Source organism: Bombus pascuorum, chromosome 1, assembly GCF_905332965.1.
Source record: "Bombus pascuorum chromosome 1, iyBomPasc1.1, whole genome shotgun sequence".
NCBI lineage: Eukaryota > Metazoa > Arthropoda > Insecta > Hymenoptera > Apidae > Bombus > Bombus pascuorum.
The window spans coordinates 4,460,297-4,471,345 of record NC_083488.1 but is presented as its reverse complement, the minus strand read 5'-3'; the positions used below and the strand labels follow the sequence as shown (position 1 = coordinate 4,471,345).

Genomic DNA, 11,049 nt, shown 5'->3' with positions numbered 1-11,049 from the left:
AGTTCGTCTCCTGCGAATAAAATATCCAGACTGCTTTCAAGGGATAGGGCTCCTGTTCGTTTCTCTTTGTTCGGTCGTGATTCTTAAACGTTAGAAATGGTTAGACACGCATTAACACTGCCACGCCGAAATCACACGTTTCGCTCAAGACACCACGGGAGTATTTTTGTTATTGAAAACATATAATGGCAAAATAATAATAAATCGACGATGTAAGGCAAGATTCTTCTCCACTCATAAAAGATATAACTTAGAAAAAACGAAGCTGGCACCCCGCTGGGGGTAGCCGCCCACGTGCTATATTTATTTTTTATTTTTATTTTTTTTTCTTCACCAACAAGATATAACACTTTACCAAATGTCCACAAGGACAAATTGTAAAATAACCAAAATAAAATAAAAAAAAAAAAAAGATTCTTCCCCAATGGACCGTTTATCTTACTGGTGGTCACGGGTGATCACCGTGGCGCCTTGGTAACGGGTTGACAGCGACGTATTATAACGAGGCTTCGTTTATTTCGACAAACCATTCGCATTCTTTGTTTCGTCGTAAGCGAAACGTGCAGAATATATTGTTGAAACGTGTAGAAGATATTAGTAAACGATATTTGCTCATTCTATATATAACAGGAAGGTATGTTCATACTTCTAACTTCAATTATACGATTATTTTCTAAGCTGTGTTTATAATAATATTCGTGGATTACCCCTCAAAGATATGGATGCAAACACAGTGCACCGTTAGATGCAAGATTCGTTCTGCTTTTTTTATTGATGTTCTACTAAAAATGTTTAATCGTTCAATGGGGCACTTTTTGTTTCAAAGTATCTTCCAAATAGATAGAAGAAATACAATTTTTGCAATTGTAAGAAATTCAAGCGCTCCGGTCACCAATGACCAGCGTGGCGTCACAGGAGAAACCGTGGCGGGTCATACATGACCAACGTGGCAGTCAAAGTGTTAACATCATTGATAAGATTGGCAAAATATCGGTTGACCTTTTCTCAGTACACTGGACAAGAGAAAAGTTCAAGAGGCATAACAAAACAGGATTTCTGGTTATCGAACGTTGATAGATCGAACACACGCTAATACTTCATTGATAAAACAAATAGAATGTTAGTGATTGGCTTCTTTTTCAGAACAGAAGAAACGTTTGAAAGTCGTTTGTACAATTTGTATCGGACAACTGTGTCCAGGTAAAACGTCGAAATAGGATGGTTCTTGCCCCGTCGCGCCGGTGACGTGGACGCGACGAAGAACGCAATCAAGCCAGTGATTTCTGTAACAAAGAGTGGATCGCGAGGAGTTTTTGCATTTGCTAATAATACGTAATTCCGCAACGGAAAGTTTTCCGTATGAAATATCCGCGTCGACGGTAAACTTTTAGTCCGGTTATCCGGCGAACGCAAAGGGTTAATTGCGTAGCGTAGCACACCGACCACGAAGGCATAAAATAAAGTTCATAATTGCATTCTCTTTGGCCAACGTCAGCCAGCACCGCTTCATTTCTTTAATTCGTACAACTTTCCAAACCCCTTTCATCGTCTCTACCACCGTATGCCCGCGCCGTTTCCCTCTGTGAAACAGAGAAAAATCTCTGCTCGTTAACGACGATCCTCGTTGCATCGTGAAAATACGATGTTCTTTTTTCTTGATTTTTGAACGATGTTGAATTTCTAATAAAACCGCTAGAATTCCATTACACCCGTGTTACTTCCTGTGAAACGGTTTCCGGCGTTAGTTGGAGTTGGCGCTGGCTTGAGAGAAATCTTGTTAGCCTATTTTAATCATTTATCTAATATTTCCTTAGTAACGCGATAACGCGACAACGTAGAATATTATGTTGCTATTAGGTTGTCCTGAAAGCGTCCTTCCTTTACAAACGTGAAACCTAATCCGTCAAATATTGCGCTCTTTGTCTTAACAGAACAAAATAGTACGCGATTCAAGAAAACAATATAAAACAAAAAACGTTGCGTAGCTATTATTTTCTTAAAAAACGAAAGAAACTCTTGAGACAATCTAACGCAAATGAATAAAAATCCCGAGTCAGTAGCAAACTGAGCAACGAAAGAGACACGTTCGTTTCATCTGACAAATATTCTCGTCCTTTACGTAATATTTTTACAGATCGCGTTGCATTCGTCGTGTACATTTTTACCTGCAATGATTTCCCGCAAATGAGATCCGAGGTATTAAAAAGCAGAGCGAGGGAAAGGCGTAAAAATCGTGGAACGTCGAAACGCGATTGGAGTCGCATCGAAACTCGTAAATAAGAATTTTCGCGCGCTGTATACTAAGTTGGAAAATGCCAGCGAAGAGTTGGTACCACCCATGAGACTCAGGCCCTCGTGAATCGTAACACGTGTAACTATACGCCAAGAGGGAAATTCCTGCTGGTGCAATAACGATCCCCGACGAAGGAACCACGTGGAATACTGTAACAGTGTAACACTTGGTTGGGGAGAACCATTGAATAGACCATAACGGTAACCGTTATCGTTACCCACCTAGCCGACCCGATACGCTCAATCAAACGGTACCTGTTCCTCGACCATGCTGCTTCTTACTTACAACCCCTTATTCGTATCTCCAAATCGTCAAGGGTTGTCCTAATTTAACTGAGAAATCGATACGTTGAATATCATCTGGATAGTACGACTCCTGGTTATTGAAAATTTCCATCCTGTTTAGAGGATTCAAATTTCCATGTTGTTCGTTCATTTGACGTAATTGCGAGGCGTGTATGGTTGTAACGATGTTTACGCACGCCAGCAGAGTTTATTAATTACCAAGATCATACACAGAGGTATTAGACGCTCGAAGACTGTACCGATTAATACGACGGATCGAAAGGTAGAGGATTATGTTATTGAATTTATCTTGGAATCCAGGATCGTTCGCGTTCGTACTTCGATACGGTAAATGAACTTGCGCAAGCAAGAAATTTATCTTTCCAAGCGTTCGATGCTAATTACATACTTTTTGTCTTTCGAACAGGGAGCCCGCATCAACGTTTAAAACAGATAAGAAGAAGAAGAAATCGTTCTCGTATTCAACCCAATTGCGGTTTGTCGCAACAGATTCCCTCTATCGAGCTCTCGAATGTCTAAAAGGAATGAAAGTACTGACTAAAATGTAGCTAACGTAGTGTGACGCACGAACCAAAAAATCCTGCTGCCAAAGATCGTAGCATGATTGTTACCAATACCCGACTAATAGACGCGCGATTAAAATCTGAAAAGAAAGAGGACAAGAAAGTTCAACCAGTCGTGCGTTCAACCCGATTCCAATTTCTGCGAAAGAGCCTCGCCGTTGCCGGCGAACGTGGCGGTTTAACGATACACGATATACTTTTTCTCGGAACGTTTCAGCGTAATCGAAGAAACCGATGCCAGAGGCGATCAATGCGAACCGCTCGCACCCGTACGTATGCATCCCTCCTCCCCCGTGTACATCCGTAGAATGGTGCCGCCAGGTTTCCGAGGTTTCCATAACGAGAATCTACCGGACCCTTCGGTGCCTCCAGACGAGGATCACAATTTTCCCCATAACATCACGTGCCGTTCAAACCGTATCCATGGGACCGCGACGAGATAAGAACTTCCAGCGAGCGAGCCTCGGCATTCGACGTATTGAATGGGCCTGTCGACCGCTAGCAGGGGGTGGGAGAAAAATATCCCCCTCGCTGGACCAACGAAATTTATCAGGTTCGTCGCGAGGCTTGATTTAATTTCCCCGCTCGGACGTCGGGAAGTTGGAACGATTGTTACGATTCGGTACACTACGCGCTTTGTACCTCTGTTTTATTCTCTTTTACTCGATGAAACTCGCGCGGTAGATAAGATAGAAAAATAAGGGTTTTGGAGATACCAGAGTCGCGAAATACGTACGTGGAATTGAGTTCTTCGTGGCTTTCGCTTTTTCTCATTCTGCGGTTATCGTCGATTACGGGCTAAAGGTGTATTAGAGAAATTAGAATTGTCATAGGAACGATATGAAATATTCGGTTAAAGTCATTCCCGTTCTATCAGTATTTCCAAGATAAAAGTCATCTGTAATATTATAAAATTATCTAAAAATCAAATATAATACTAGTTACCTTAAGAATTTCTTACTGTTTACTGTTCAACAAATTCTATGTTATAATTAATAACGATATGTAAACTAATTATAAGACTGTATTTGTATATTCGTATAACGTATGATTACAAAATATTCCGGTTTATTTGAACGGATTAAATTAGCGCGCGCAAATGTCGCGTGCCAGCTCGTGTCACCTCCCCACCACTTTACTAAACGTATCTGCAACATGGGATGCCATTGTTCTATCGAAAATCGTCGTGTTTGGATGTGTAACCTTGCTCGATGCGCTTCGCCGTGCCTATTACCGTGTGTTACGTACTTCCATTGCTGTTTCGTAGGTATTTATACGCTATTATTAGCATTTGTTCGTTGGTACACGTTTATCTAATCGTTTATTAAGCATAGTTAATCGAGTTTATTAAGTATAATAAAGTTAAACAGATCTTGGAGGTTAGTTTACAATTCTTCCGTTAATCGCATGTATATCGCTCGATTATCGATAGCTTTCGTTGGCAACTTTTAACACAAGATTTATGTCATTTTAACATTATTGATTTTAATCATTTTCAATCGTTAATCTTCCGTGCAGATTGTTGGCTGACGCGTGGATAACATCGAAAGAATAACAATACCGTATGATGTCACGGGCGATTGACAGCCGATACGACGTTCTGCTATTTCGTAAGTATCTGTATACTCCTATCAGTTTCCTTTAATTACTATCCGTTTGTTTAATCGTTTATACGTAGTTATAGTAGAATTAAATAGTTTCTCGAAGCTACATTAGTTTGTTTGTGTTCGTCGCATCGAATTAAACTTGCACGCGCAAATGTACAGGAAAATATTTTGCGCAAGCGTGTACCACCTGCTGCCAACCGAGTCGCATGGTATACCTATGCCATGTGGAATGTTATTGTACTGTCGAAAGTTGTGGTATTAGCACGTAACCTCGGACGCTTAAAGCACGTCGTTAAGCTATTAACTGCGTATCGTTGCGAGTTTGTAAGCATTTACATGTATCCTTCTACCAACTTCATTTCATTACTGCGCGTTTATTTAACCTTTGCGATAAAGATAAACACATTTTCGAAATAGCCTCGCTCGTCTCTTCCTTTGATCGTATATTTGACTATTCGTGCGTTATCGATAGCTTATATTACAAACTTTTAACGTAAAATTTCGATTTGTTTCTACTTACGTTCTCATTTTTATTTGTAAGGATATTCCTTTTAGGGAGATAGAGCACGATAAAAGATAATGTTTCTTTTAAATTAAACAATCTTTTCTACCAAATACTCTATAATATTTCTATATAAATAATGTAAAAATATATATGGAAATATTTTATTATTATACAAGCTATTATACAGATCATTCAACATTTCAGAGAAAATTGCAAGTGTCCCAATACTTTTACCCGACGATATACCCGATCTGTGGTTATGTCATACAACAATGGTTTCTACTCCGCAAGTGTAACGTCCGGTTTCGTTTTCACGCTTCTTACGTTACGTCGAAACGCGATACCCAGCGACGTCGCCGGGTTCGGTCCGCGACATTCACGCTCAGGTATGCATATACACCTGGGAAACACGAGAATCCACGACTTGTCTCTCGAAACGAAACGATCGCGAGCCAATGGTGAAGCGCGTAGACTCTCGCTCTCGATCGTCGAAAGTTTCGACTTCGTTTCAACTTTGTTACAAGCTTCCCTCACGTTCGTGGAATCTCCTGTTTAATTTCTTCTACTCTGCGAGCTCTCCAAGTTTATATTAAATGCCGGAAATTGTATTTGGGAGTTGTAATCTTCTAAGAGTAATGATAACTTGTGCAGAATATTAAGAAGCAGGGGTTGAAAGCTCCAAAGAGTTTATGTACAATGTTCGTGAAGAGTAATCAATGATGAATCTAAAGTCAGTTGTTCTTAGAATGCAACGTACTTTCGTATTTGACATTAAGTTAGTTCTCTAGTTGTCGGATTTAACTGCATCGCAAGTTTAGTCATTTTTCGTAAGACTAGCTTCGATCTCGAAAAGTGTATAGTAAACGACTCGAAGGGAAATGAATGATACGAAATGAGATAAATAGAGGAATCGATGGGGTATTAATCAAACCCCATGGTACGAATCTGAAATTTTTTAATTGGATTAAAATCTTTGTCAAACAAGAAGCTTTTTAATCGAGTTAAATCTGTTTGAGAATCAAATTAGCGGATATTTTTACGAATTAAAAATTTCTATCTCTCGGGCGTTTCGCTACGTGTATTATAAAATTCTACCTCGTACGTATTAACTTGGAATTTTAATTCGTTTAATTCAAATATGCCTATCAGTCTTCCAAAAAGATAATTTCCCAAGATCCTTTTTTCCATCCATTTGCTTATATTATATTATCCAATCGTTCCTTGCCCATTTCCAACCCTGTACGTTTAACTTAAATAAAGAAATATAAAGCAAAGAACGATACTTTGGAGAACATGGTAAAAATAAATCGAATAATTCTTACATTTTTTTCATAGCGAATCCATATTCGGTTCTCCATCGAAGAAAATTACGAAACGATTCGCAAGTGCTTGCAGCCCGCTGCTAAACACAGCGCCAACGACCGTAGTGCTTTTCGTCGTTCGCCAATATCCCTAGATATTTCTATATACGAGGTGGTTAAATGGTAGCAGCAGAGCGGATCTTTCGTCGTTGCGGTGCACCGCAATTTTCGACCTCTAATTTTATGGTTTTTCGTGGCGGACCTAACGGTGAGGAGGTCTGCCCTCTCAACCAGAAATCCCGCACGGTGAAATACCTTTCGCATACGTTTACGTACGTGCAATTATCCTGTCGGTTACGCCGGTACACACCGATTATTTTCTTGGCGCTTCGCGTGACCAGCATCGTCCTTTTTCCTTACCCTTTCAACCATTCGACGATGGACGAGAATCTTCTCGATGGAGCTACCGTGCCAAAGTATTGTGTTTCAATGCTTATTTTTGTCTTTTCTTTCTTTTTTCGTTGGTTGGTTGTTTTTCTGACAAGTTAACACTCGCGCGTGTTCAGCTTCGCAGACGCTGCAAAATTGAACACACGCAAGCGCGAATTTGTAGAAAAGATCGACGGTATTCGTTTCACCGCGACTTCTCCGCGTTTGTTTAATGAAAATTTTAGGTCGATCGATCCCTCGGGGAAAGGATAACGGAAAATTGAAAGATCAGCGTCATTGCCGGCCTCGTGAACAATTTTCATCGATTCGTCCATGACTTGTTCGACGAGAATGTTCGTTGTACGATTTTTCAAAAAATTGCTATCACTAAATTTAATAAAATAGCCAGAAACTTTTCCATTGATTTCTAACATAGCGTATGGCTGTCCACGCTGCTCATCCAATCTTGTTCGGCTTCAAAATCAATAAAAATGTTCACCAGGCGCAGATGTACAATTTTTTGGAATTTTCATTCGGTGATGATTTCTACTTTTGAAAATCGACGAACGAAAATTGCTGTCGGACAAATGTGCACAAATCGTGGACGATCATATCCCGTTTACGAATCAATGAAATGTGTTAATGTTGATGCTGATGATAAATATTGTCATTTGACGATAACGTTTTTTTTTATGGGCGGGGAAATGAAAGTTTTATTTGGACAAATGTGGAGGATTTGCGGACAAACGAGTACCGATTGTAGTTTTTCTTTTTTTTTTTTTTTTTCGTGTAAATTCGCACTTGGAAACGCCACTTTCACGAACCGACTGGCGTCTATTCTTAGTTTCTGAATTTTGCTAGTGATTCAAATGATAATTGTCAATCGAGGTGGATGAAACAGGATTTCTGATGAAAATCATCCTCGGTGACATTTTAATTAAGTTACGATATTAAAACACGCAGAAGGAACTTTGTAGCGTTGGCAAGTTATTTTGTTCACCATATATACAATTTCGTAATTTTATGTTTCGTAAATTTTCATACAACCGATACTTTCGTTAATTTAAAAATATCCAATTTGTTACTTTCGTTCGTAGTTATTTTTCCATTCGACTATCCTTCGCTGATCATGGCCAAATTTGTTAATAAATAGAATAATCCACTATTTTCTTTTACGATAAGCAAGATCACTGGCGAGAAGTTGATCAGAATGTGCAATAAGACGACATCGCGTTGCAAAATAGCTTCCTGTAAACGATCACCGTGGAAATACTGTAAACATCGACGGTCAAGGATTTTCCACGTCTTTTCCCCAATGGCGTTGCTCTATCGATTATCGGCAACGTGATTTCTCCTCGTCACACGCGTCTTTGCTTCGAGAATATTTCACGTTTTCGTATCCGTAGCAGCTGGAAATAAATTTCCATTTTTAGTGGAAACTCCGCGCCGCGACTTTGACCTTGCAGCTACTCCACATTTCTATCTTCGTCCATATGACGTAAGTTTATCAACTTTCATAGTCGTTCGATATTTCCAGGTTTAATCGATATTTTCGTTCGAATTGGTACAGAGCGGTGTGCAGACGTTTTTAGCCAGACACATGTTTCAGCTTGCGTTCCAAGATCGAGGGAAAAATCTATCCTAAACTTTTGCACGTCGCTGTACCTATACGTACGTGGATGAAATAGTTCGTACGATAGAAAGGGTATGGATGAGGTATGCAAATTAATTGCGTCGTGTATTATACCGTAAGCTTAATCTTTTAAGCTTCTTTGCGCGCTATATGCGCTTCTCGCATGTGCGTGTTAATTGAAAATCCATGTGAAGCAGCAGTTTTCGCGTGATTTAACGAGCTGAGATCGTTTTCGAGACAAATATTCGCTGACTTCCACGATTTGTTTGCCGTGTTTAATTGCGCTCGCGCGTGATCCACGTGCCATTTTCAGTGCAAACCCGAGCCTCCACGTTGAACACACCAATTTCCACGTAATTTTATCGAAGAGTAACTCGTTGATAATTTTTAGTACGCGAGTATGATCGATTTGCAGTAACGATACAGAAATAGCATAGAAGCTCTTTCGTGTTGTACACGCAACGATCGTAGCACGAGTTACTCGTTAATTGTATCACTCTGTTAATTATTTATTAATTATCTAATCGTTCTATACATTCCGGTGCGTCGTGTTTCTGCTGCAAGGCGGCCGACCGATACAAAAATTTCTCTGACAGTTCAAAACGGAGTTTCACTGCAGCAGAGTGGAAAGAAAAATCGTCGATTTAGCAGAAAAGTGGCACACTTGAAACTCGTCGATTTTAAGCTACATCTTGGAAACTTAATTCTAAGAACACTTATTTCTTTTAACTAAATTATTATTATCATTTTTTAAATAAAGTTACGCGGATCACCTGTGATTCGTACAATTTATAAAATTTGTAAAACTTCAATTCAGCGGTATCGGTTGGATCGTGAACGAGTTTCCAGAGTGCTCTGTCGGGGCGAGAAAAACGTTGGGTCGGTAACATACTTTTTAACCCTGAAAAAACGGTGAAAGGTATCGAATCCGTTCGAATAGCAATAAATATTTGGGAGATCGCAAGGCCGGAAGTGAATCGTATAAAATACGTATTGATTAGAAAGAGGCGGCCAGAAGGGTGGGACCATTTGTCCATTTAATGGCGAAGATCTTGACAAAAGGTCTACAAATCCCTCGTGGAACGAGTGGCGCATCGCGGGATAAAGGAAAGTAATGGAAAGCGGACAGTAAATCTAGAGCAAAGCAGCAGCGGCAACTTCCTGGAAAATTTCAAGTATTTATAGTTGCGCACGTAGGCAGCAGCGAGTGCCAAGCTTTGGTAAACAGTAACCTGTTTCGTTTATGTCGGATGAAAAGGCGGCGAGTGTATGTTTTACGGTGTTTCAAGGTCTCCGTCGCTCGTGCGTCCATCGAAACGTTATTATTATCATTCGTTTTATTCAACCACTTAACCGCGGAATTTAATTTTAGAAATGTCTCGTGAGATTAGGTCATGGAGTACGTAAACGAATACAAGCGACGACGAATGTACACGTCAAATATAATTGACGATTAATTAATCCGTCAAATATATTAATTTTAATCAACTAGAAATTCTCCTGCATAAAGGTAATAAGTTTTTAGCAACGAATCGATCAAAGTTCGGATGAGTCAATTTTCTAAATTACACGCTGTGCAATTATTTTACTTCTGCGTTCATCCACCGATGTTATCACTTACGAAGGTACTTTCTTTTTTCAACAGTTGACAGAACAGTGTAGTTCTACGTTGAAGTTCGTGTTGGAGTGAACTATTACGTTTTATGTACGCCCTATAGGTATCTTTAAGAGCGATGTTACACGACGTGCTTCTGTTGTCCTACTTTACAATAGTTACGGCACTTTTCACGACACCTCGGGAAAGCTTCGTACAACGTACGATCTACCTACTGTATATTCTTTTATGTATTTTATATGTAGTAAGTATGTTTTTACTAGCAAACGATAAGGCTTTCTTACGTCTACCATATACGTACTCGCATACATGTACGTTGCTCGCTGGTGTTTCGTTAAGTTAGGCACAATAATATAGGATTTTTTTACTTATTTAGAAATTGAGGTTTCCAATGATTTCTATCCTATATGATAAGTTTGTCGATCGATAGATCTATTTACAATGGATTAAACAGGAAACGATGGTTATTTAACGTGAACTAAATACAGTAATGTGCTATAACTAAGACAACTAAATACTTAACTCGGCAACTCGAGTCTTGACTCCTCACAACTCGACTCCTTTCACTCCTCTCAACTCACGACTACTCCACTCGACTTTCAATTCACGACTATCCCACTCGACTCTTCATGCGACGACCACCCCGTAAAAACTGCCAGTTTTGACCTAACGACACTTAGGCCTTCTCGCAATATTGTTTATGGTTAACTCGATATTTTTAGGCCATTTGTCCACGATACTACAATAACGTATGCCATTATACAACAAGTTGGTATTGTACCTTAAATTATCCACTCA

At 39.6% G+C, this 11,049-nt stretch overlaps 1 long non-coding RNA gene across 1 annotated transcript; it reads left to right on the top strand.

Annotated features, from left to right (window-relative positions):
* The first annotated feature begins 4,259 nt into the window (after positions 1–4,259).
* LOC132913782 (uncharacterized) lies at positions 4,260–7,302 on the top strand. The gene is made up of 3 exons (XR_009659447.1): positions 4,260–4,428; positions 4,680–4,771; positions 6,609–7,302. It is a non-coding gene; the product is annotated as an uncharacterized LOC132913782 (long non-coding RNA).
* Positions 7,303–11,049: the final 3,747 nt, after the last annotated feature.